Raw genomic sequence first — 27,639 nt, forward strand, 5'->3', positions numbered from 1 at the left:
TCTTATGCAGTTACAGGATAACATTGTTCCTGTAATTGGGTACTGAAAGCAGGCCTTGTTATTTGTTGCAACAAATGCTGGAGAAATGACAAGATAAAGAGGAGGTCACGGAATGGTGATGAAGCTTTTAAAAACAGAAACAATACACATGAACACTTTTAGTGACGAGATGGTGTATGAATGGTATCAGTGCTAATGTTTAGTCAGTGGTATTAAAGTTAGTGAAACAGAACATGTTTTCAGTAGGTAGGTAAAGTTTTGTAAAGCCTGCTCAACTGATTCAACAACATAATACTTGAGAAAATAAATAGAATGGATAATAAACACATTAAAAGCGAAGTGTATAATAGACTGCTTTTGTCTGAAGCTGTATTTGAGGATTTTCTTGTCTTCTGCACATTACTTTCTTAACTGTGGAGGCAATGGCTTGCAGTATACAGAACAGAAATTTAGATTATATTACTCACTTCATTCACAGTGTTTAACAAAGTATGGGACTGAAGGCAGAAGAGAAAGCACAGGCACAGCCTGAATAGTCTGATAGTTCCCCATGTTGCTGAAGCCTGTTTTTGTTGTTCTACTAAGGGGAAATATCTGATAGACCATAGGTCTGAAGGAGGCGGTGAGACTGTTCGGTTGATCCTGCCTCCCGTGTCGCACTTGTCACATACTTGTCCATTTTTACAAAGATGGCAAATGATGGAGACTGCCAAGCTGCGCTGGGTGCTCTGCTCTGGTGCTTTGCTGGCCGCTGCTGCGGGGAGAGTGGTTTTGATGAGGATGATGATGGCTATAGGTGGCTGTCCTGTATCTGAGATGATTGTTTAGTTTGGCCAAGAAAATACAAAGAAAAGCTTGCAGAGTAGGTGTCACTCAGGATACTAGCAGGTTACTGCTAAGCCAAATGGAAATAGAGGCTGTGTGCTCGGTACAACCAAAGGAGGTTCCTTTGTTGAAGTATGCTGAATAGTTTTCATATTGAAATATTAAACTTCAGTATAGAGTTAATTTTCTTAAGGGAGGATGAGAAAATAAAATTATTTCAGTTTCTCTTACTTAGTGTTATGACTTTATGTTAGTCATTGTTTAAAGTAACTTCAGTTTTTCTCAGAAATTGGTTTACAATTTACACCATAAGAGTGTCAGTAGAGTCTGAAATGTCTGTTGTTTTCATTTCTTGTTATAAACAGTCCACATTGCCAGTGTACCGTGTGGCAGCAACCTTTCTCTGCCTCTGTAATTTTCAGCAGTGTAGGTGCTAGTAGGCAAAAGTGAATTAGAGAAAGTTACTTCTTCTGAATGCCACTGTCTAAAAAAAAAAAAAAAAATTCTAGTTAACATTGGTCATATTTAATGCATGTACTTATTGCAAAGAGATTTAGCAACAGTTAAGTGGAAATGACACCTGTCTGCTTTAAGAAAGGTTTTAGCATAAAATGTTCCAAATCCTGTGACAATGTATAATGTTCTGTATGCTAAATGGGTATGTAGTGTAGTCATTTGTCTTAATTATAGTCAGTCATTTTCTTTTTAGAAGTGAAATGCTAATATAGTGCTTTATAATTTTTATGCTGTACAGATTCCTTTAGTGTCTAACACCTTATATATATACATATACAATTTAACTGTTACAACTGTTGCACGTATCTTAATAGTTATTGTTGTCATGTTTCCCATTTATGTTAAAAATTTTTCTTATTATGTTCATTAAGTTGTCTACCGATCTTGTTCTGTAATATATGGATCATTTTATAGTTCTGATTTCCCATCATGCCAAGAAGCTAGGAAAATATTTTGTGATGGACGCATGGAAAACCAGTATTTTTTCTTAGCAAAGTAGTTGTATTTTGTGTTAAAATCAAAACCTAAAAGTAAAACCCAAGAGTAATGATGATTAAGAGCACTACTCAATCTGACTGTGCTGAGAATACTGACACTAAAATGGGGATGTATGAGTCGGAGCTTTAGTCAGAGTTGTGCTACTCACATGGAGCCAGGTACCATGAGGCAGAAGACCCATTGCCAGGCTGTTTCAGATGGCTTTGGGAAGAGCAGCGCTCCCTTCCTTGTCCCGGCCTACCTCTGACCTTCCTTTTCGCCCTGCAGCCACCCTCCTGAGCATCCCGTCTGCCCTGCCAAGGGGCGTGGCTCAGTTTTAAGTGAATTTGTTACTCGGAGGGGGGTGGTGTTTTGCAATGTAGTTTTCATATGGAACAATGAGGAATGAAAACTTTTGATTCAATTGCTTAGTAAGCGGGAATTAGTTCTTTGTACTGAACTAGGAATGATGTGATGGAGGTATGAATGAGGGGTTGCTTATACAGCAAATTCTGGTGTTTTTTTCCTTAAGTTTTGTATACCTGATGTTGTATGTGTGTTAGTAATGTGAATGAGATGAGATCTAGCTAGCATTTACTAATGTCAGAGTTCTTTTATTACTGACATAGAAGATTCACAAACAAAAGGAGATTTCAGTGAGCCTGCTCGATAGACAAGAAATAGACTTCACATGGCAAGCAAGTGGGTTTTGAGTAATGTACTCCTTAAAACTGAATGTTTTTCAGTAGTTTTTCAGTAGAAACAGGCAAATTATATTATCACATTATATAGTAAATTTGTAAAAAGATGTTCCTTTGGTTACTGTTTAAGGTAAGGGATATCTTGAACCTTTATGGAAGTATATGCAAAAATATAAATCTTTAAAAAGAGATGAATGTGGTTGAGTTGAATAGTATTTTCTATTCAGAAAACTTTCAGATAGTTTTTTTAGTTTTCTAAACATAGGCCCATATTTTGTTGGTCATTAATCTGCTCAGTTATGGTACCCAACATAGGTCATAGCATTGCTGTTTGAACGTAGATATTTATGTTCGGTCCCAACCATTTGTTATATTTTCTGTTGAAGATACATTGAGTTACATTTGTACAAGTCATTGCATACTTAGACTCTGCTGATTGGGTATATATATTGTGGTTCCCAGACTGTACAGGTACTAATAAATGTAATTAATTTACTTTGTGCAACTTCCTTACCAGCCCAGGCTCTTGCCTTACTCCTATTCCTTTATTCAGGATTTAGCTTTTCTTGGATGTACATTGCTGAGAGGAAGTATTGGTAGAAATTCTTGAAACGTAAAGTTTATAAACCTCCGAGCAACCACATCAGTTTAAAAAAAAGGGAGAGGGAATAGGGGAAGGTTTCAGGTGAGAGTTAAGATAAAAAACTAACCTTGGTTTTGTTTCTTTGGTCTTCTAAAAATACCTTTCTCCTTCTCTTCACCATTGTGAAAAATTAATTCAACCCACTTGCCTGCCCCATCTCTAGTGTGGGAGTGGGAAAAGTCTGTCTTGGTAGGATTTAATAGTGCCAATTCCATGTCCGCAATCCTTTGGACAGTGCTATTTGCTATTTCTGCTATTAGATATTTAGATGGAAATAGTTTTTTATTTGCAGGACTTAAGAGCATTCTCACTGCTGAAAAATATTGGGGGAAAAAAAGATAAATTTCTTTACATACCCATTTCAGTAGATACAGAGTGACTCTGAACATGTTATTTTGCTACATCTACACGCCAAACCTATTGTGGATATGATTATATTGCTAAGAAACAGAGGAATTGGAATCTCTAAGGTCTCAGCATTTAAGAACACTTTTATTTGTAAGGCCTTGATAGAATTTGTATTTCTGGAGATAAAAATGAATAGTTATTTGATTTTTCTTAAACACATCTTCATAGGATAAACAAGATTAAACGTTTAGTGATCGAGAACCTTGTTCATAGCAACAGAGACGCTGTCTTGTTCAGGAGAAATAATCAGTCACTATTTTGGTCTCTTTAATTGTAACAATTCTTAAATAATTACTGAAAAATAGCAGAACTTTGTATATAGCTTTCAGTAAATGCTTTCATTTCACAAAATCCATTCTTAACTAAAAAGCAGAGTAGAAATATAAACAGATTATCTACTGTCTGCACTTTATTTGTGTCTGTTGGTTCTGTTAATGTCAAAGAGATGTATGTTGTGGTATTAACAGGTCTGATGTGGATTAGTTTCAAATGCATTCTCTTTGTCCTGATTCCCATCTCCTGGGCCTGAGCAGTGATATAATTACTGCTCTTTCTCCTTGAAGAAAAAGAACCTTGAAGAAAAGGAGCCTGCAAGCTCCTTATTTTACAGCATTGCTTTCTGTCTACATGATGTTATTTTCATGCATTTCAACTTGATTTAAAATGCATTTTTTTTTGCAATTTGTATTTAACTTCTTTCTCTTAAAAATAAAATGTTATTTGTATGTTTGAGACATATAATTTCTTTAAGACTTTCTGTGTTGGATTTGGAGATGCTGATTTATATTTGTCTAAATTTAGGGTTGAAATACAGCATATTGTACATGCCATTGTCTTTTAATTGTAGGGAGTGCTGAACAATTTTTAGTTCTTACAAAATCAGGTTCTTATTCTTGAAATGTGACCAATTATCTAATACAATTCTTTGTGGGTGTGGGTTTGCATGGAACATGGCACAGCAAGTGGTGACGTGTAATCTCCCTTTTGAGGAATATGTATTGTATTTCTAAGATACCTGCTGAGAATAGCTGCCAAAATTAGGTAGAAAATTGAGAGTAAGAAGATATTCAAAGCAAGAACTTAAAATCTTACTTGCCAGAGATTTGTAAATGAGTATCAGTTAAAATCTTAACATGGTGGACACAATCAGGCATATTCTTTTTCCCCATCTTTAAGATTGTGTCTGTTCTTGGTTTATATCTTTCTAGCAATATTTTGAAAGGCTGCATGCACTCAGATTTTATTTTTTTTAAGACTGAATTTCTAAAACATAAACAAAAATAGAAAGTCTAATGTTTTCTGATGCTACCTTCAAGGGCATATTCACGGTGAATAATTTCCATACGAATGCTGCAGTATTTTCAAAATACTTTTTGTGAAAGGAGAATCCAGCTATTGGTAGCCCTATAGGCAGTGTAGAAGAAGGATGCAGTACTGCTGATGCATCACACTTCACTGTGGGTAAAATGCAACTTCTACTCTGTTCTGGTTAAAAGTTTCAGCATTGCTTTTTCTGTAATTTCTTTCTCCCATAAAATCAAGATGTAGTTTTCCATCAGAAGCTAAGTAGTAATGTCTCAAGCCAGCATGGCTGAAGAATGGCAGAGCTCAGGCTCCCCTCTAGTGCCTCCCCTTCAGTTTTTTCTTGTCCTTCACAACTGCAAGTCAGGTTCTGTTTTCCAGTATGAAATTCAAAGTACAGTTGTTTAAATATTGTGTTAGAAACTAAAAGCGGCATAAAAATGAGGAAAAGCCTTTAAAATGCAATTGTACCTCATAGTGAACTACTAAAAGCTGCTCGGTACTACATGTCATGAGTCTTTAATTACAGAAGTTAAAAGGTTGGTACTTGTGATTTTCCAGATGATTGAAGGCATTCAAAGCCTTTCAAGTCTGTGCCACTTCTCAACTCTCCTCCCACCTCTATTTGTTCATTCTCCTTTGGTCGCCTCAGTGTGTGAGTCAGGGAGAGATGAAAAGAAATAATTATCAAAGCAGAAGAACACAGAATGAACAAATTAGGTATTTTTAAAAATACTGTCAGGATTTGAGCTATACTTAGCACTCCTTTAGCTTTCCAGAACAATGGAGAGTTGCATTATATTTTGAGTTAACACATATGTGCAAGTTACACAATACTAAGAATATTCCTAAAAAGCATTTATTGATCCAGCTCAAAATGTGTAAAAGAGAGAAGCCTTTTAAATCAAACAGCATGAATTTTTTATGTTTTGGGATCTTTGCTCCTTCTTTCTATTCTTCGCCTTTTAAACTTGTGTTAATAGACTCTCTACCAAGATTTTGATTTATTACAAATAGTTTTTCATGATAATATATTGATTTTTTTTTTTTCTGTTGGAGGAGCGCTCTCTACTTTGTCAATCATTTGACCCCTCTTGTGATGATAGTCTGCTTTCTTTGAATGTTTGAGAAAGAGCTTATAGAGAGCTCTCTTTGAACCCTCGCTGGGGATGATATGGAAGAATTCGATTAAAATTTTGTCCTTGGTCTAAGAAGGATTTAAATAGATGTTTCTCATGTCTCAAGGTCCCAGCTTTGATGTAAACAGCACATGTGAGATGGGTGTGCTCTGCCTCTCTTGGTGTGGTCTGCCATTGCGCATTAAAAAAAACCTTAAGATTTGTTTGGCCGGAAAAAGCCATCCTGAATGTGACTCTGAAGCCTTGTCATTTAGGGCACTTCCTGGAAAAGGAAATTTTCAAAAGACTTTTTTGACTCCAGTTCCAACTCAGAGTGCTGCTTGTGTGTGTTTGTCCCATGACAGTTTACTCATTCCCCCTCCCCCCCCCCCCCGTATGCCTAGTTACTCTGGTTTAATTTTTGAAGTGTTTGATGTAATCGCTGTGTCAGTTTTTGCTGGGCTGCATCTCCTTACAGTTGTCAGCAGGCAACTTCTCCCTTCTTTCCAGCGGGCTGTTCTCCTGCCTTTTCTCAGTTTCCAGTTTGCCTATCTGTCCTGTTTTTTGGGGGGTTTGTGGCTTTCTTCTTCTAAATGTCATTCAACAGTTGAGTGATGAGGATGGTTTCAGTGCTGGGCACCTTTTATCTAGGGCCTCTAGAAAGGCTTGTCTGTCTAATGCCTAGCTCAGAATTTAGATTTAGCTAAGGTAAAGAAACCTGCTTAAGAAATTGATGATAAGTAAAAGCGAAAGTTTTTAATATATATAATTGTGATCCAATAAAAGTATTTAATAATCTCTCATTTCTTCTTGGCAAATATTACATTTTTTAGTGGCAGATATTACTCTGCAATGCAGAGTAGAGACAGAAAGTGATGATAAATGAAAAAGAAACTGGCATGTTGGTTTTCATTGTCCCAATGGATGCATAAAAAATTATACCACATAAGTAATAATAAACGACACTGTGTCAATTTGTATTTCAATGATCACAAATTGTATTTCCACCTCATAAAAGCGAATCTTTTAATGACCACTTGCCTCTGCTACTGAAGTGTTTTGTAGTGCTAAATCATTTCAGTCTATCACTTCTGCTTCCCTTTTACAGAGTTTGTGTTTAACTGACAACTTTAACCTCAAGTTGTGTCTGGAAGTAGCTGTTTTCAGATTGATTGGTGTGTAAATATCCTATGGTACTTTCTACACAAATATATTAAGTTTTATTTAGGATAGAGCTGTATAAGTAGGGAAGAATAAAATCTGTGTTAAGCTAGTATAATTACAGAATCAGTGGAGGGGTTTAAAAATAGCTAGTCTCAGATGGTATTTGGTAAAGGTAATTAAAGCATGAAGAGTAATGATAAAAACCTTTTGTTCTGCTGCTCTCCTGTAGTGCTTGAGGCTTAATGTTTTACAATCAAAATGCTAGTTTCTGTCCTGGAAACCTCACTGTGACAGAAACTTCTTGTCTGCTGCAGAAATGGAAAAAATGTTGCTAGTCTCCTCTAAATATATACATTAATAAAGAAAATATGCTATTTTAAAAGGTATTGGTTTGTCAGCTTGATGTGTTTTAACTGTTCATAGCAACTTTGCTTTTTTGGAAGGAATACCATCCAGGCAGAGTGACATGTTAATAAAAAAATGACCCTTTAGTAACTGCTCATGTATATAGTTTTAATATTAGTGGCATATAAATAGAAAAGGAATGTGATGCTGGTTACCATAGCTCGCTAGATGGATGTTCTTGTGTGAAAGCGTTGGTAACCAGCTGTTGCCATGAAGGTCTACAAGTGGTACTGTAGGCAGATACGTCCTCCTTGGTGCATAAGGCAGAGCATTGTTGGCAGGTCAAGGAAGGTGATCCTTCCCCTCTGCTCAGCCCTGGTGAGGCACAGTGTCCAGTGCTGGGCTCCCAGGACAAGAGAGACATGGGCATGTTGAAGTGAGTCCAGTGCAGGGCCATGACGATGATTAAGGGCTTGGAACATCCATCATCCAAGGAGAGGTTGAGAGCTGGGATTATTTAGCCTGGAGAAGAGAAAAGAAGGCTCAGGGGGGATTTTATCCATGTGTACAAATACCTGGTGGCAGGGGGTGTTAAAGAAGACTGAGGCAGATGCAGTGTTAGCCAGTGACAGGACAAAGGCAATGGGCACAAACTGAAACACAGGATATTCTGTTTAATGGTAAGAAAAAGCTTTTTACTCTGAGCATTGTGAAACACTGGGACAGGCTGCCCACAGAGGTTGCTGAATTTCCATCCCTGGAGATATTCAAACACTGACTGAATGTGGTCCTGAGCAACCTGCTGTAGCTGCCTCTGCTGTGAGCAGGGGCTTGGACTAGACAATCTCCAATGGTCCCTTCCAACCTCAACAACTCTGTGATTCTATTTTAGTCAAAGAACTCTAAAATTGCAGGAGAATTTGGCTGTATATTTCTGTACTGATAAGAATTTTTTAAGCTATGTTGATTATACCTCAAGTTTTCCATGGATTAGTATTTCTCTGTGCTTAGAAGAAATATCTTCTGTGCTTTTTTGCTTATTCAGGCAGGTGAATTTATCTTTTCAGGGATGAGATTAAAGTTTTACAAAGAACGTGTTTTATCCAATTTGGCAGTCTGAACATATAATTGAAACAAAATCATTGATAGAGTCACTTATGAGAAACTATAATTCTTCTAGCTGCCTAGAAAGAGGGAATGAATGTGCCTGTTTCACTGGCTCTGCTCCTGAGGCGAATTCCCATGTGAAGCAAAAGTGGATATTTAAAGTGTCAAGAGTGTGCAAGTTAACAGTACGTGGGTTAAAGTATGTTAGAGATTACCTTGTCAGAAAGATTACCTTGTGAAAAGTAAATGTGAATATTTGCTATCTCCTCCTACTGACTTGCTCTGTAGATACTAAAGTGACTACTACTTGCTAGGTACCTCACTCCACTCGCAAACTAAGCTCCTTTGCGTGGAGGCAGGCTTCGTGTACGCTTATGCAATGGAAATATGAAAGCTTTGGAAGATGCTGGCTGCTGTCAGGGGAGAAAAAAACCCTGATCACCAGGTGCCATCCTTCTGAACCAGACAGCTGAGCTGGGACAAATTCTCACCACAGCAGGTGACTTTCAGCCAGAGTTAGGAGCCTGATTTGTGAGTGGGATCTTCATTTACCAATTTCTTCTTCCCTTCTCTAAGTCTTCTTGGAGAACTCTAATCCTTATAGCAGAGGTCCTAAATAGAAGCAGAGACAGGACAAGCTACAATGTATGTCTGAAGGGTCCATCCAGGAGGCACAGCCAGAGATGGGGAAGGGATGTCTAGAGGTCACCTAGTCAAGCCTTTCTCTCGTAGCAGGATTGTCACTACCACTAAATCAAGGCAGCTACAGCTTGGTCTAGCAAAGTCTTACAGACTTCCAAGGAGGGTTTCTGAATCTGCCCTGGGTAACCTGTTGTGCTGGTGCACTGCCTTCCTGGTGTCCCATCAACACACAGCGTGAGCGTACATGTATAGAACACATCTCAAAGAAAAATAGTTAGAGGTAAGTAAGCTTTCATTATTCTTACATCTCTTTCATGAAGATGAGTGGTAATGCTGTTAGTGTAACCATGACCGAGCTGGCAATTCACTGTAGCTTACCTGGCACTAAAGTCCCAGCATAGACAGATCTGAAGCTCCAGTTCCCAAGATCATTCTGCATCTGTTGGATTTTATAGGTAGAGGAAATATGTATTTTCTTTAGAACTAGAGAGATTCTAAAAAGCTGGAAGACTGCAGGCTAAATTGAGCTTATCATGCATTATCGTAGCATGATGCAATTAGCATGATTTTTTTAGGAAAATATTAGGAATGATTTTGCTTGATTTGATGGTGGAACACTTAAAAAGTAGGTTTGAGCGATGCTGGAGACATTTATGTGCAGGCTATAAAATTACTCAGCTCTTCAAAGATCTTCATATAGTAAACAAAACAAGGTTATCACTTTATGTTGTTTTCTAAATGAAAAGGCTGTAGGCAGTTATGGCTTATGTCAAACCATTTTTGTATAAAAATGATAGAAAAATAAAATTTCCTGTATTAAAGGAAATTCCAGTGTACCAATACAAACAACCCATGTCCTAATTGCAGGAAAAAACATTCTTGACTTAAATGACTTTGAGATTTTATAAGTATAGAACATAGAGAATCATAGAAAAATGTAGGCATCTGCCTCCATCTTCCCCATAACCTCCCTCTCAATAGACTGCAATTGGCTTGCACTTTAGCCTTCTCTTTCTCAGGTTAAACCAGGCAGCCCTGCCCTTTCTTCATGTCATACGCTTAAGCCCTCAAGCCATCTTGGTGGACCTCTGCTGCACTCTCTCCACTTTGTTGATACATCGCTTGTACTGATGGGCTTGACACAGGACCCGCAGTATCACAAGTGCTGAGTACAGAAGACTTACCACTTCCCTTGATCTGTGCTATATAGGATGTATCCATGAACGAGCAGGGAAATGAAAGATCTGTTTTGACAGCATTAAGAATATTGGGGAACCAAATATGTGGGATATAACAAATGTACTGAAAACTACACTGTTTAAAAAAAATAAGCGAAATGTGTTTGCTCAATCTATTGATAACAACTCTACAAGCATAGATTTATAAATATAAGAGAAACATTGCTGAATTTTATATAACTTCTGAATAGCGATGTCAAAATCTGTATGTACGGACAGCTTTTATTTTAGAACAGTGAAGCCACAGCACTGCTAAATCAGTAGTAGTTCTGCTTCTGACCACAGTGAAAGCAGAATCAAGCCCCAAAGTATTTGATCAGGAAAAAAAATACCATGTCTTTTTCCCCAATTAGCAACATTATTTGGGAGTGCCAGGCAGCAATTTTGTAGTCAACTTCATTGCAATCTATTTTGTGGTGAAATCAGCTGTGGTGGTCATGTATGCTCACAGGGGTCACATTGTTCCATGTGGTGCGTATTGCATGAAAGATGTTAAACTAAAGGCGTAGCAGTAATACGATGGTTTGCTTCTGAAAATCTGAGCTGTCTGGGTTACACTGGAAGTGAAAAGATGCTTTCTTGTCATTCTTCGGTCTTGAAACAGCACTAACAGGGTCTGTCCCCAGTGTCTGGGCACTGGTCTGGTGATGATGGACAGAACTGAGGGTCTGGGGAGGAGAGGGCAAACCCTTGTGTCTCAACTCACTCCAAATTCTTGATGCTGACTCATTCAGAAAGTTCAGTTTGGCTCCCCAACTGGATTATTTTTGGCTACTGCAGTTGATATTTGAGGTTTATTTTTATCTATTACTAATTTCTATGAAACTGAAAGCAAGAATGGTGTCATCGTGAGGAACTGTGTCTCAGTGTTACAGTAAGAAAAGTGCCTGCAGACTGTACACAGAATTATTAATTATGCTTTTTAAGGTTCTCTTAGCATTCATCTGATTTCTTTATAGTAATGAATATCAAACCACCAGTTAATTACAGCGGTACCATTTTTGTTCCTCACCTCATTATCTCTGTCTTGCACTCTGATTTTGCGCGGCTGCCGGCTCCCCAGCCACAGGCCTGGCAGCGCGGTGCGAGCCCAGCGCCAGCAGCGCCGTCGGCACAGGAATAGCATGGCAGATGGCAGCAGGCACTATTTATAGCTTCGGCCAAGCTGCCCGAGGTGAGCGCTGCTGAAATAGTCTATCAGGATTGTTTTCAGCTATTAGGGGACTGAGAAGACAATTGGGGGGGGTGTGTGTGTGTGTGTGAATTCAGAATTTGCATTCCTCAGAAGCCACCCTGGAAATGCAAAAGTCTCACTTAGTATCGATTTCTGCATTTTCTAATCATTGGAAGCTATTTTTTCTTCTTGATTTCTACCCTATCTCCACCGGTCGCCCCGCAAACCTTCCAAATACAGCCTTCCTTGCAGCTTTGTAACACTGGTTGTGGCTGAGCTGGAAGAATTTATTGTTCTGTGGAAGTTGTGCTGCCATGGCAACTCAGGCACACGGAATTTTAATTGCAAGGCACAATATATGTTTATGAAAATAATTAATAAAAGTGGTAACAGGGATGTTTTTATTATATTGGCAGTACCTTTTGTACTGCATTTCTCACTCTTTTTGCACAAAAGGAATTCAGTGGGGCAGGGTTTTTTAAAATTACTAATTTTACTGTTTTAATAATGAAGTGGGGTTTTGTTTGTGTGGGGTTTTTTTGTTTTTGTTGTTTTTGGTTTTTTTTTTTTTTCTTTTTAAATCAGATCAGGTGAACCATTGTTTTTTCACTGTTTAACCTAGATATGTATGGGGTTTGATGGCATTCATATCAAAAGGTGTAAACAATATTTCATACCAAAGCAGTGGAACTTGTGCAATCAGATGCATGCAATCCTGAAATCCAGGCTTCAGGCTGATAGGAGTCTGTGAAAAGGAAGAATAAGGAGAGATGATTTAAAGTTTTGTATTATCCAAGAAAACTTATCTTACCTTGCAGTTACTATTGCCTTTTTGGTGTTGTGCAAGTGTTTGCCAGGTGCTCAGTCTGGCGCTTGTGCTGCTGTGCCAGTACAGTGTGTGACAGAGCCTCCCTCTTCTCCCCTCAGTGCATTGTGCAGGACAGCCATGTTCATAGAATAACATAGAACTGGAGACACAGTACTGTCAATAACTCGAAATGGAGGTGTAATGCACTGTGCGTAATCTGTGCTGGAGGTGAATTTTCTTACTTCATCTTATTGACAAAGCCTGTTGTATGGTTTTGCTATTGATTTTTTTTTCTTTTTACTGTAAGCCATGCACTAATTCTGTCGTCTTGTGAGTAGTTAATATTGTTTGTTATGAAGTATTTTATTTTTTTTAAAGACAACCCAATAAAAATACAGGGTTTTTAGTTTTGAATTGAATGCAGCACTGACGTAGTGATCTAGACAGGGTAAGTCTGTTTAGTTATTTCACATGTTTTCCTCATTTCTCTCTGACCCTCAAGCATGAAGATTTTAATGCTGTAGCTGCTAGTAAAGTGAAATGTCATGTAACTCATTACAGTGATTTTTGCTGGGTATGTAAAATATATGAATTTAAATGCTAATGAGTGGATTTTTTTTTTAAGTGTGTTGCCTTGTAAAGTTTCTTTTAAAAAATAACAAAACTGAACAAGACTTCTTCCTTTAAAGATTAATTGTATGTGATGCCAATTAAACTTTATACTGGGACAGGAAAGCCACCTACAACTCAATTATATTTCATCGTTTGCTACTAACTTTCTCAGCTGTTCACAAAATACTACCTCTATTACAATACATTGTGCAGTTAATGTGCTGGCTTAATGATTTCATTGCTGTGTGATAGCTTTTAAATGGATAGGAAAACAAAAATACATTCTGCTCATTAAAGGGTTGTGTATCAAGTTCAACTTCATTAGTTTTGATTAGGACTGAGTCGGTGCCATCTGTGCTGTCAGTATTGTACATCTTTCACAGAAAAGATGGGAGATTTGAAATCCAGTTCTCTCATGGTGTATTGCCCTCTTATTTTGTGCGGTTTTGTACAAAATTAACTTGGCTGGATTCCATTTCTTTGTAGCTGAGCTTTTTATTTTTGGCTTCAGTTACCTGGCAATGGAGTCTTTGGGCCAGGTTTTGATCTTATGTGCCTGACTGGTTACCATGTAAATTTTTTAAGGTTCAAGTGTGTTGGTTTCAATGCATTTTCAAAATTAAGAAATACCACAGTATGTTATCACTACGTTTAGAAATACATTAGACTACTATTGTCTGAGATTATACTGAAATACATTTTAAACTATTTAAAGGAAGAAAATAAAACAGTATTGATTGCTAGAGATGCAGACAGCTTTCTTGAGTAAAGAGCTAACTAGTGGAAGAAGAGTTATTACCGGGAGCACTGGGTGAAGGTAGGAGGCACTTAAAACTCGTTACCAACTTTTAATAGATGTAATCAGGTACCAAGAGTCAGGCAAACCTGATTTCTTTATTGTTTACAGATGACTGTTCCTACAGTGCTTCATAAGATGGAATTCTTTGGATTTTTTTTTTTTTTAAGTGATAGAAGTGAATGTAACAGATACACAGGTAAACTGGGAGATTATGTGTTAAACCTACTAATGAATCATGCCAGGTCCTGCCTGAGCTCTCATTTTGGGAAGCAGCTTCTGTGCTAAGCGTTCTTTCCAGTACTTTCAGTTGCAAAGGATGTTTCAACTTTACCCTATATGAAATACTACGTGGCACGGAACTGCTGCTTTTTGAAAAGCTGATAGATGAGAGTTCCTTGATAGCTTAAGCTGATCTAAATTGGGTGGCTGCAGTCCTGACCTCTCGCCTGCCCTGGTTGACCGTTTCTACCTCCTCTGCTTTTCCACTGCCACTGGAGCTCATGTGAGCAGCCAGGAAGAGACATCAGGGAGCTGACCTGGATGGAAATTAATGATATATTTTCCTCTGGGGGAGCTGTGGCCTAGATTAGTTCAGCGTATGATCAGATAAGTGCTGGTACTGGCTTAAGGGAGTGTGTGGGGATGCATAGCCAAAGGGAGGAGCAGCACAAGGCTGTGGCAGCCTTAAGGCACATACAGTGTGATTCCTATGTGCTACAATACTGTGATACAGTATTTTAGAAGTGGATGGCTAATTGAGGCAGAGGTTAACTTGCCCTTTGACTTGAAGTGATGCTCAGTATTTTTGATCCCCTTAATTTCAAATAGGATTACTATTTCTTTTTAGGGTTAAATTGCCATTGCTTGGCCTCACAAAATGAGTTCCGAAGTATAAAACATGCTGCTACAAGTTATTGACCCTAGTTTTTGTGAGTGACCATGCACGTTGGAGATGCACCCTTTTCCATAATGGCAATTATATCATTATAAATTAAAATATTACTTTTCATCATTCGTGTTACACACACCCCTTGAGGTCTTGAAAAAATGTAGTACTTTTGCTGAAAAAAAAGTAACAACAGAACCCAGGCAGTATCTTTAGTGACTTCAATCATCCCTTGGTGCTCTCTCTAGTGTTAAAAACTTCTTAAAATGTGAGTTTTAGACAATTCCTGGATTCAAAGAATGCTGTTACTTCCATTTTGGTTTGGCTAGCTGGAATAAATCCCTTATTTGGCTTTTTCCCTTTCTCTTTGAAGTTATGGGTGGTAACTGCTGTGTAGTCTTGTGTGCTCAAGCTGTAATTGTTGCCTGTCCGTTTGTAAGAGATTCTCTCCTCCTCTCTTTGGGAGCCAGCTGTAAAATAAGTAGTAAGCTTAATGAAGCATGAAGAATTATTGGCCTACAAATTAACAGTTAAATACTTCAGGGTTTGGGTGGGTTTTTTTGTTTGTTTGTGTTTTGGGGTGGTGGTTTTTTTTTTTTTTCCCCAAAGATCCAGAAATACATGCATGTCTTCTTGAAAAACAACTCCGCAACATCATTGACGTGTTTCTAGGTAATCCACTAGGAAATAAGTGTGGAAAATACCTTTGAAAAATGCATTTCTTTTGCACCTGCAGCGAGAATAATGCACTTCAGTCTGTATTTAAAGTGTCTGTCAGTGTATTTTGAATGTAACATTTTTGTGTCAGTTATCCGTTTTGTATTATTTCACGAAGGTAGAGACCCCTACCAACTCTATACACCGTGCCTGGTTTACTACTTCACCCTGTGATCATCACAGTGCCAGGGATGAGTGGGAATGTTATCTTAACCCATACCAGTGTAGTTTGTGAGCGTTTTCTTCCTTATTTTTCTTCAGAGGTTTCCCAATACTGTTTATTTCTCTCTTGCAAGATTCCTCCTATCATTCTGTCAATTATTGATGAGATCTGCTCTTGGAGCATTTGTTCATAATGAATAATTTCAAAGACAAGTAAAAGACCCCTCTGCAAATTTAATGTATTGCCCTTTTGTAGTGTGTTATATTGCTTTCTTGGAATTAGTGCACTGGGAAAAACAATCCAGAGCAAAAGCTATTTTGTTTGAAGTTTTATGCATTATGTATATTTCTTCTATGAGGCTACAATATGTGACATATCTAGGATGACTAAGAATGATAGGTGATTGTGTGATTTGCAAATGGAATGACAAATACTTCTTTTAAGTTAGTATTTTATATATTAGTGTTTTGGTTTTATGTGTTAAAGGATATACAAGAGAGGGTAGATCAGGCACAATTACAAGAAATTCTATGCTTAGAAGTAAAAAAGCCTAGTTTAACAAATAGTCTGAAAAGAAAATGCTTTATTTTGAAAATGTGCCTTTTTTACTTGTTAAATTATGATTGACTTATTTTCACTGCAGAGAGTAATATTTTCTCATGAATGTAATTACAATCTAAAATGTGGATTGATTATAATTATATTATTATATGATGGGCCTGTGAATTAGGGACAATGAGTGCTATCGGATTGCAGACCTTTTTCTTATTAAAAAAAAGTTTTGATTCGTGGCTGTATCATGATGGGTTGTTTTTTTCCTCTTTGTAGCCCAACCTAAAATGTGCTTCATGGAGGAAAGGATAATCATTAGGTCAGCTGGGAATACACTGTGTTAACATTTCTCCTGGTCATCATGAACCTGCAATTTTTGTGTGTGTTATCAGAGGAAAGGTGGAAACGCCACCTGCGCTCTTCTGGGTTTGAGTTGTCTTTGAGACTGAAATCAGGAGTACTAAATTTGGAGTGTGCCCTTTCTTCTGTTTCTCCCCACCACTTTGATTTGAGATAAGCTCTTTAAACAGTAGAGTGTATGAAGTAACGTAAGGTAACTTAAAAATTGCAGTCATGATATATTAGATTTGATAGATCCCTGGAGTTTTAAACCTGGAACCTTACCTTCCCCACGCTTTTTTTTTTTTATTTTCATATTACTTAAATTTCTCTTTTTTTTGATTTGTAACTGACACTACTTCTCAGATTGGGCAAAACTTTCAGATCATTGTTCTACTGCTTGCTTTGAAACAGCAAATTTAGCTTCAGGAAAACTAGAGATAATTTTAAAATCTGTCTTCAGGCTGAACTTCCGTATTTTCTCTTTTTTCCGATGACACAAAGCAAGGCTGAACTAAAAATAGCGGGCTGTGAACTTTAATGTTGTTAACTGCTGATTGAGCCACTGTTACACTGCATGTTTTTAAGACCAACAATGTGCAGAGAGATTTAATGGGGTTAAAAAAAGTTGGATAAAAGCTTTTTCAATTATACAACTAGCATTATCTATTAAATGAATAGCTCCCTACCTTACGCTGAGACGTATATTGTAATTTGTTTATTTAAATTTTCATTATTAATAAGATACCATACTTTTCTGATAGCTTTGCAAGAAATTACGTGTCAAGTCAAATACTTTTGCAATCTTTGGAGATAAAATATTTTCCGATTAAGAGAAAACTTGGGAAAATGGTAGCTGTCATGTAGAAGAGTACTAAGCAGAATTGAAGAGTGAGAGACTCCAGGTGTTTCCTGGACACACATTTTTGTTTTGCCTATAAATAACAATCTGTGTTTATGCTTACTGACTCTTTGCAGCAAAAGCTGCAGGTACTTAATGGAAAACTTTGGACCATATTCTGTTTAGAATCAGATCTGGTTTTATATATTTTCGATGTTTTCCATCTTTTATATTCTATCTTGACACACATTTATATAGTTGGACATTAATCTCTTCCCTCTGCTTAATCCCTCCGTGAGAGCCTGTAACCCACTTTTCTGTAACAGCAAATTTAGTTTTCTGTGTTGATCTTGAGAAGGTGAAAGTGCTGGTGAGACTCAATATTGCTAATGCCCTGATCAACGTTTGTTCTGCCTGTTAAGATAATTAGTCTGTTTTTTGTAAGAATAAAGTCATTTAGATGGATTGCTAGATCAGGTACACCTGCCTTTTGGATCATAGCTGTAAAAGCAGTTTGGGGAGTTTTACAATGCCAAAATCCACATGGAGAATGTTTACCATAATGCTGCTCCGTGCTAGTTAGCATGTCCCAAAAGAAATGTGCTAATTTTTTTTTTTTTTTTTTTTTTCCTAAACAGGGGTGTGTTTGTGTTCCACTAAGCTGGTCCTTTGGCTGGTAGAAATGTCCCTCTGACTGTACTCTGAGCATGTATGGGCTATGTGCCCACCAATAGGTTTCTGTGATTTGGAAGCCTCTGTGCTGTACTAAAGCTATTAGACAGGAATTGTAAGATCGGAGGGGTAAGTGGAGGTGCAAGGGTTGTATCTTTGAAGTTTTAGAATAGAATGGAATAGAGTAGTTCTGTTGGAAGGGACCTGCAACAGTCATCTAGTCCAACTGCCTGAATACTTCAGGGCTGACCGAAAGTTAAAGCATATTATTAAGGGCATTGTCCAAATGCCCTTTTTACCATCAACAGCATTAGATACCTGTGTAAAGCAGCAAAATGAGATGCCATTCACAATGGGTTGTGCAGCTTTATCACCCTTCTGCTCCAAAGATCAGATTTTATTACAATAATGTAGTGGGATAGCTGCGTTACAGTTCTTATGATGACTTATTACAGTTTGGTTTTTTTCTATTTTTTCCACTGTTTCTTATACATGAACTAAAGTTTCAGCAACTGCCAGCAGCACATGCAGTCTTCAGTAAGCTAGTATTAAATATGAGACCTCTTGACTGAGGAGAGATTTCTTCCTCCACTGAACTGAACTGCTCTGCAGGTTTTGCCTGACCTGAAGTGAAGACACTTCCAAAGTAAGGTTTAGCCACTCTGCCATAATCTGTGTGAGAAGGGTCCAGATTTTGCAAATTTGATACATAGGGTTGTTTGTGTCTAAATTTAGATGCACATCATATTTTAAGGAAAGGGTACTGGCTGTCCTGTTTGTTGGTACTTCTTTTTTTGACATTAACTTGTTTACATTTGTCAGCAACAAGAATAACTTTTGTAAAATAGTTTTGTCCTTATAGTTTAGTCCTTACTTTGCCATTGGGAAAAGAATGTTATTTGAGAAGCATGTGATGTTCTTCAGGACTTATTTAATCCTCTGACCATGCTATATGCTCCTTGAAAGTGATGACATACACATTCTTATAAACCTATGTGGCATTTAGTTTTGAAACAATACTAAATACCAGTTTACAAAAAAAGAGCATAATAAATTGCTTTTTACCTTCTAGATTGAACTTTCCATGTTGAACACTCTAAAACTTGGATGAATGTCATTTTTATGAGCCAAATTATCTGAAGTAATATTGGTAATAACCAATAGCCTGTAAACCCATAGATACCTAAAGGCTACTAAGTATTCCAGAAGGAACACCCTCTGAAAATAGAAAAATATAAACAGTATGCAACTCGTAAATATTACCTACATGGAAATACGGATGTTAAGTATAAATGGATGGAAATGGATATATAAATGAATGTGTGATGTTATAGAAATGTATATTCAGAAGTAGTAAGAAGCTACCTTTATTTGCAGTATCCTCTGATACACTTTTAAGTAGATCTTTCAATTAATATTTCCTTCAATTTGCAAGTTAACAATTGTACATAGTGGTAAAAGTGGCAAATACACTATTAAAACACTGTAGGTTAAGCATAAGTGAGCTAAGGTCAAATAGATAAGGAATTACACATTATAACCAAATGAGATCTGAAAGTATCTATTAAGAAATGTGATGGTTAAGTATAATGCAGGATACAGTAATGCTTGTCAGAAAGAGTAATGAAAACAAGACTGAGCACTTGTTATCTGTATTCTTTTCAGTAGTACCTGCAAGTATCCAGATTAGAGAGAGTATTGCAGTGAGCACAATGTTTTCTTCAATCTTGCTTTCTAGCTGCTATAATTAAGTACAAGAATTAGCGGTAGTATCCAAAAAAGCCAACATCCGCTTAAATAAGTACAAAATAGATAAGCAACTTTAAGAAGTTTAAATTTTAATCTACATCCTCTGTATATTGTAGGAGTTCAAGAATTCTTGAAACAGTAGGATTGTTTTAATAGTCTAGTATATGTTTATAATACTCAAAAAGGAAAAAACCCCTTTCACCTATCTAATAGCTATAACAGATTTTATAAAGTTCTATAGCCTGCATTGTATTAAACTAATTTGGGTTTTCTTTCAAAGTGATTTTTGTCAATTTAAAGAAGATAAGATATTTGATTTATAGCTTCCTTTTATGAGTCAGAGAGAACTAAATGCAATCTATCTGGTACTTCTCTCTTGTCTCCCATCCTTTATCTTGTTTTATTTCTTCTTGGTCCTCTCCCTTTCACCACCTCTTCTTGCCTTCATTTCTTCCCTTCTGTTTAATTCTGTTTCCCTCTCTCCCACTTTACATTTTACTCTGTCCTGTATTTCAGTCCCTGCTTGCTGCTCATTGTCCGTTGACTCTTTTGCACAGTGATAGTCTGATAGAACTTTTTTCCCATTTTGCTGTTGACCAACCTGTTGTAATCACATTTGTAAAGTACTTGATGTCATTTAACCACAAGTTGGAGCCTCCTCTTCACCTCAGGCAAATACACATGTAATGAAGTAACAACATTTCATGAGAAGTATTTTGTCTGGAAAGCCAAGAGGAAGAAAAAGGAGGAGGAAAAGCTAAATCAAGGTTACCCCATCACTGTAACCTTGTGTCTATATGTTATCCTTCATTATACAGCAAAAACATGCTTGCAGTTGCACGGCTCTGGGGGATGCCTTTGCAGATTGCAGCTTAACTTGATCTGTCTTGATTTACGAGGAGTCATTTTTGTTGGCAGTTTTGAGAAGGCCTCCAAAGTCCCAAGTACCTTCCTTTCCAGCCAGACCTGCTGAGCCCTGTGGGAGGTACCTTTTGTGTCTTTCCAGTTTTCTGTCATACATGATTACAGGATGCCTGTTTTGTTACTGCTTCTGCCAGTATCTTTGTAGATGTTCTTGGAGGTGAAAAGGATATGTTGACAAGGAAGTTACTAAGGCAATTTAATTTTCTGGTTTTTTTGTAGGTGGGTTGTGGGTTTTGACAGACTTTGCAGTAGAACTTGCTGTGTGAGAATTAACTGTCTGTGTAAGCATCCTTATTTAAAAAATGGGGAAGTGATTTTCTTTGTGTTAAATGTAATGATCTAGTAACATGGTAAACAACCCTCCACGTTACACAATCGTGTTTGATTGATGGTGACCCTTGAAAAGTATTGTAAGAAAATACACTTGACTTCAATCCAGCTGTGGGGTATTTTTTTGGGGTGGGTGGGTGTTTAAACTTCACCAATTTAGCTTTACTTAAAGGTTAGATTGTTGCTGGCTTTTAATGTAGACCTTAACATAACTGAGTAATATAACTGAGACATGTTATGACTGCAAATGCATGGAACGTGCTTCTGTAGCATTAAAAAGCGTGCTGTCTCATGGTATTTTTTCAGTAATGTCCTTTATATGAAGGGATTAACATCTCTTTGTGGTTTGTTTTCATTTTATCATTATAACTTTGTTTTATTCTTCCATGCCTGAGGGTTTATACTGAACTGAGTTAATTGCATCTTATGATGATCAAAGTAGCTGTTTTCATGTGTCTCATGGTTATTCCTTGTTTCTTAGGGGATGGGAGATCATCGATTTTCCTATTTGTATTGCTCATTGGCATAAATGTCAGAGGTGCCAAGAAGGGCACTGTGGGTTCACTTAGAATTAAATTAGCATATTTAAACAGATTCACTTTTGTTTTGTCATGGAGAGTCTATGCATAGACATTGACAGAAATTTTGTTCATGTGTTACTTCTGAAAATGAAGGGATTCAGTAAGAGATCATTGTGAAGCAACAGTATCATCTGTAAACTCAGATAACCTCCCCATCATAATCAGAATAATTGGAATAACTAAACTTAATTAAATAAGAGGTGGACATAGGCTCCCTTGGTTTCTTCCAAGGAGAGTGAACAGCTGAAGTATCCCAGAAATCTGCTTATTCCTATACAGTGCCTATATGAAGTGCTTGTGAAATGTTCAGATACACTAAAAAGTAGTATATAGAAAACTGGTAACATTTGAAACTAAGTTAGGATTATTTTTGAGCACTGTGCTGTCTTTGTGCTGTCTGGTCTTTATTGTTATGACCCATATATGTCCAGATAAATACATTCTGATGTCAGTACTGTATTGATCTGAATCTTAGGAGGCACTGAATCTGAAGTGAATTTTAGTTTTCAAACAACAGGAATAAACTAGATCAATATACAAAGACAAAAATTGAGCTTCTCTTGATGATCCACACACAGCCCCGTAGGTCCCAATTACATGCAGAGCTCTATAGCATGGCCCTTCCTTTGTCATATGCAGCGGTTACACTGCTTTCTCTCAGCTGGGAAGAGTGGGACTTCAAGGCTTATGCTGAATTAAGAAATCTCTGTAGCCTGAAAATGCTGGTTTTGCTTGACAATGAGAGACAGAGTTAGAATGAGCTAGTTGACACGCTAGGTTCTAGCACCTTAGAAACTGACTGGCTGGAATGCAGCTTTGCAGAAAAGGACGTGAAGGTCTGGAGGACACCAAGTTGAACATGAGACAGCCTTGGGCCCTTGCTGCATAGAAGGCCAGTGGTATCATCCTCCTGCATCAGGAGGAGGGTTGCCAGCAGGTTGAGGGAAGGTATCCTTCCCCTCTGCTCAGCACTGATGAGGCCACACCTGGAGTACTGGGTCTAGTGCTGGGGTCCCCAGTATGAGAGACATGGACATACTGAAGAGGTCCAGCGAAGGGCCAATGAGAAGGTGAAAGGACTGGAGCACCTCTCCTATGAGGAAAGGCTGAGAGAGCTGGGACTGTTCTGCCTGGAGCAGAGAAGGCTCAGGGGGATCTTATCAATGTGTATAAATACCTGAAGGGAGGCTCTAAAGAAGACAGGGCTGGGCTCTTCTCAGCGGTGCCCAGTGACAGAAGCAGAGACAATGGGCACACAGGAGGCTCCATCTGAACATAAGGAAAAATGTTTTTTCTGTGAGGGTGACCAAGCACTGGCACAGGTTGCCCAGGGAGGTTGTATCTTCACCATTAGAGACATTCAAAAGCCATCTGGACATGGTCCTGGGCAACCAGCTCTAGGTAGCCCTGCTTGAGCAGGCAGGTTGGACCAGGTGACCTCCTCCAGAGGTCCCTTCCCACCTCAAACATTTGTGATTCTCTTCCTTCCAGTATTTTTCCTCATTAGTTCATCTAAAATTGTATTAAAGACTTCTACTAATAAGCTCAGGTATTGACAAGTCATTATCAGCCTAGGCAGTGTCTGCTTAAACCTACTTTTAGCTGTATGTAGTACTGTTAGGAGGTGAAAGCCCCTTTGTGCTGCATTCCCTCTCCTTGTAACTGGGAGAAGATTTGAGGAAAGGGTTAAAGGAGAGCTGCAGTCTCCCCTTGTCAGCATCTCTAAATTGCTTATGTCTACGATTCATTTTGCAGCAAATTCCAGAGCTGCATTAGCAGTACGTGCCACCTGTAGTGGCAGTGGCTGCTCAGCAGAGACCTGGATGACTGCAGTTTCAGCAGCTGTCTTCAGTATCTCGTACACTCTGAAGGATCCAGTGAGGAAATGTACATCAAATGTTGTCCAAATTGTAGATGGATAGTACTTTTTTTCATAAATTTATTTAAAAACCAGCAACAAAATAGAATAAAACCTTCTGGGCAATGATGTACTAGCCTTGTATAATTTTTCCTTTTAGTACAACATTGTGGCATCTCCATAATTACTTCTATGTTAGGTATAAAAGTGCTTGACACATTAATTGCTTATTTGTGGATATTATCACTCTAGATTTACCAATGAAGGACTTGATGCTCAGAAATGATACACACTATTCAGTGTATCCACAATTGAATCAGGTTCTGACAGAGGCAGGAATGGAAACCACGTGCTTGTATTTCTGTCCTTTTCCCTAACCGTCTGTCTAGCCTTCATCTTCTGCAATGCACTGTTTCCTGCAGCTGGAGTAAAGACTTTTAAGATGTTGTCAAAAAGTGATTTTGGTCTTATATGATCCCAAAGAGCCAGAGTCTTTGGTCTTATAGTCTTATGTCAATGCTGAGTGATACAAAGGACTGTCAAGTCAACAAAACCACCAGATTTTGGATTTTTTACGTAAAGAATAGAGAAGATTACTCTAATGGGCTTGTTGATCTTAATAGTTCTGGAAGATGAGTGGTTCAAAAAAGTACATACTTCCAAATAACAGGGTACCTTCACAGTAAAGAAAATGTAAAGGTGGTGGTGTCATAGCAAGTAAAATGAAAGCATCCAGGATATCAAATGATTGCTTGAATTATGTAGCTGTTGTCAAGGAGCGGATCTGGGAGGTAACTGAGTTAGTGTTTTTTACGTATTGTAAACATTACAGGTGACCGTAGGTCTTGTTGAAGTGTTTCTGTCTGGATTATTGTAAGAACTCCATTGTTTAAGAAAACGAGGGACAGACGTTTCCTTTTTGAAGAAATAGTCTGCGCACTTCGACAACTACAAGCTTAAAAAGCTTTTTAAAATCAATTTATTGGTAAATCTTTATCTGCATAGTGCTTCAAGGCATTTCCTCCTTGTTAAAAATCAGCATCACTGAACTAGATAAACTTCCTTCATATTACAGCATTTTCTCTTTTTATTAACATTTTGCCAGCAGCAAGCAATACAGATGCTAAAGGTTAGGATGTGCTAGGAGGCCCTACGTAGCTATGAATTTTGTTACAAATCTTTCTTAGACTTGGAGTCACTCGGCTCGTAAAGGAAAAGTTAAGCAACTCTGGAAAGCAACACTTTCTTTAAAATCTTAAATGGACCAGTTACATTGATCATGTCATCTTTTGATTGCCAAAAGTAGGTTTAATTTCAGAATTCATAAAACTGTGTTGAAAGAAACACTGACTAGATGGGTATCTACTTGGTCAGTGACGCTGCAGGAAACTAATCTTTTAAGACCTAGGTTTTTAGAAAAGTTTTCTTTTTAAAGATTTTTTTAAAGCACTACCTGTATTTTTCTTTTTTATGCTTCTTGTAGTGAAGATTTCTAGGCACTTGTTTAAAATGGAAGTAAGTTTTGTAGCACTATCAATTAAGGTAGATAAATAGAAGTCAAGGATTCAAATATGCCACCTTTTCCATTTTCTGTAAACAGTTTCATATGAGTTTTCCATAGCCATGTGATTTGGTGCTGTTAAGTATTGTTTGTTAGAAGCAGGCCTTACCTTTCCAACTGCTTCTGGAAATTACCCAATGAGTTGGTGGTAGAGTCAGAAATATTTGAATTTCAAATTACAGATTAATCACAACAACATTTTTTCCAACCTTTACAAATGCAGTTGTGTCTCTAACAGAGGAGAGGTAATCAGAAACCTAACCTAAAAGTTAGCAAACCAGAAGGAAGTTGGGCAAAATTAACTTGCTACGTGGATAAATCTGTGAGTTACCTTTTTACTTGTCTGTTAATGAAATAGTGCCTATACACATTTCAGAGAAAAAAAGGTGAAATCATGACAAGTAAACTGAATAACATGCCTTTTACTTGGTCTAATATATCTTCATGTCCTCTGGAGAGGCCAACCTTCCTAAATAATAGCTGTTAAAAACAAGAGCAAACCTAAGACAAAATCCAGTGCTTAAAAAATTCTCTCCCAACTTTTAACAAAAGAATGCTGGATATCATATCTGCTAAAGATCTGGTGACCCAAATAAAGCTCCAAACAAAATAAAATGGAAATTGAAAGACTGCGATATCTACAAACAGATGTGCATGGCCCTTCATGCCAACTATACATCATATGGGAAAAAAAACCCCAAACCCCATCTGCTAGTGTACAGAGCGCCTTCTCTCTTCTGGGAGATCAGGGAGCTTTCAAGATAAGTGTTTAAGAGTAACTCTGAATTCACAGCGTACCATGCCAATGGCAAAAAATTGAGCCTGGTGCATTCAAAAGTTGATCTCTTGCCCAGTAGCACAAAAAGCATTTTTCTTTTGACAACATATTTCAGAAAGGATATGGCAGAGTAAGGGGAATAAATTATGTATCAGTAGCATACAACAAAGGGGGGTGTATAGAATAGGAGAGGGAGAAGGAAAACAAAACACATAGATAGTAAAGGTCATGGATATTTTTTGTTTTTCAGAACAAGAGAGTGTATGCAGAATTGATCGTTTTGTGTCTGATCTAGTTTTGCTGTGATTTTTTACCAAAAAATGTCATCTCGTCTGTTGCTGATTGATGGCTCAACCCTGTTAAGATCTGAGCTGTTTCTGCCTTACCTCTGTGACTGCTACAATATCACTTTCTTTTCTATAGCTACATACAGAATAATATTTACATAGGTATCGTTTTTATTCTGGTACTACCTTTTTCTTCTGTGCAGTCTTTAAGACTCTCAGAGTTGTCATTCTCTGTGGTCCAAGCCTACCTTGTCCAGCATCTTGTAGCTTAAAACTATCAGCACCAGCTTCTGGGAGGGTTAAAAACCTCGTGCTGGGCAGTTGGTCAGTGTGTCCTCATCAGGGCTCCTCCTCCTCCCAAGTAGTTTTAAGATTGACTTAAGTGTTGAAAGAAATACAATGACAGCCTTTCAAAATGAGCATCATTCCCCATTTCCTTGGCACTCATATGGGTGATCATATAAATAATGTAACAGTTCATAACAAACTCTTTGCCAATCCAGTCCCAGTGGTACTGTATCTAAAAGGTAGGGTACCAGCCCACAAGCTTTTTAACAATTAGAGAATTGGGTATTTTGAAGTGATTGGTAATTTTGCGTTCCTAGTCTAAAAAGGGGCATGTTGTAGATGCTTTTCTGAGGATCCTGTCCTGGGAATTCTCAAAATTTGAGGCATGAGCAGCTGCCCACTGCCTTGTCAAACACAGCTTGAGAAGAATGGGAGATAATTTGATAAAAGAGGATGTCTACTTCCTTGGGCAGAGCTATATTAGTAATCCAAAATATTATGCTGATGGGAGAAGAGAGCCTTTGACACTAAATTTAGATCCAGGCTTGACCTGCCGGAAGCCCAGGACTGCTCAGATTTGAACTATTGATTTGGCCCCATGTCCAGTAGGACTGTTGTTTGTTTCTGCTTCTAGAAAGTAGTTTTGCCCAAGCAGCAATAAATACAGCTGCTAGTGAGCCAGAAATTGCAAAGTTCAGCTGACCAGTGTATTTACTGAACTAACCTCAATATTATGTTCACTTTAAATATCTTGATATGTAACTGTTAAAAAGAAAGTCTCTAAAGAATAATCCCCTGCTTTTTTCTCAGTTTCTGTTTCTGTGTTAATTAGTACTCTTTGAGTATTATATGCTCCGAGCTGAATAAAAGCTGATGATGATTGAAAGAAAATTCATTTATAGAAAAGAGCTGAACTACAAGGTATATATTACAAAAATGCTACAGAAGAACTGAGCGTAAGCCAAACATCTTTTATTCAATGTTTTTAAAAGGAAGAGCTATTGAATTTTTTTTTTCCAAATACCAATTGGTAGGGAACCTGGGATTTTCTTGGATCACATATTCTACTTGGAGGGTTATAATGTGTATGGAAAATGATGAGAGAGGAATGTGGTTGATGATGTGTTTACATATGCTGGCACAATGTGATGTTAGGCTTCACTGAAAGCATGAGTTTGGGAGGATGTAATCAATAACGAGGGGCAAAGCTACATACCAGTTATGCAGATCATTT

General features: G+C 37.7%; 1 protein-coding gene across 8 annotated transcripts in view; it reads left to right on the top strand.

Moving 5' to 3' along the window:
- The window catches only part of RABGAP1L (RAB GTPase activating protein 1 like), a 260,477-nt gene that overhangs the window by 109,038 nt on the left and 123,800 nt on the right, over window positions 1-27,639 (top strand). The window lies entirely within an intron of this gene.

Source organism: Mycteria americana, chromosome 7 (genome assembly GCF_035582795.1).
Source record: "Mycteria americana isolate JAX WOST 10 ecotype Jacksonville Zoo and Gardens chromosome 7, USCA_MyAme_1.0, whole genome shotgun sequence".
Taxonomy (NCBI): domain Eukaryota; kingdom Metazoa; phylum Chordata; class Aves; order Ciconiiformes; family Ciconiidae; genus Mycteria; species Mycteria americana.